This window comes from Daktulosphaira vitifoliae, unplaced genomic scaffold (assembly GCF_025091365.1).
Source record: "Daktulosphaira vitifoliae isolate Bord-2020 unplaced genomic scaffold, ASM2509136v1 Scaffold_4, whole genome shotgun sequence".
Taxonomy (NCBI): Eukaryota; Metazoa; Arthropoda; class Insecta; order Hemiptera; family Phylloxeridae; genus Daktulosphaira; species Daktulosphaira vitifoliae.
This window is the reverse complement of record NW_026099575.1, coordinates 18,190,526-18,190,870: the sequence shown is the minus strand read 5'-3', so window position 1 is coordinate 18,190,870 and position 345 is coordinate 18,190,526. Positions and strand designations below refer to the sequence as shown.

Sequence of the window (345 nt, the reverse complement as noted above, 5' to 3'; positions counted from 1 at the left end):
AAAAAAAAAAAAAAAAAAAAAAAAAAAAAAAAAAACACATCTTTGTAAAACCAATACCTTTTCAGCTTCACATCAAAGCTAAAAAATTATGTTGATTTGTTGATTTTTGAAAAAGTTATGGAAGTTTTAAGAAAAAAAAGTGAAAAAAATGACAAAATTTATCGATTTTTAAATTTGTAATTTTTTTGGATATTTCCCCCATTTGCGGGGAACAAGAGAATTTTTTTCAATTTTTAAGGGTAATGTCTTCAACTAGATACGATTTTTGATCTTTTGACGTATTTTTGAAAGAAATCGGTTCGGTGAGAGCTGAGAAAAAGTGGTAACAGACACAAAAAAAAAAAA

General features: G+C 24.9%; 1 protein-coding gene across 1 annotated transcript in view; it reads right to left on the bottom strand.

The window, feature by feature from the left end:
• Window positions 1–345, bottom strand: part of LOC126904974 (GTPase-activating protein CdGAPr) — an 11,190-nt gene that overhangs the window by 8,441 nt on the left and 2,404 nt on the right. The window lies entirely within an intron of this gene.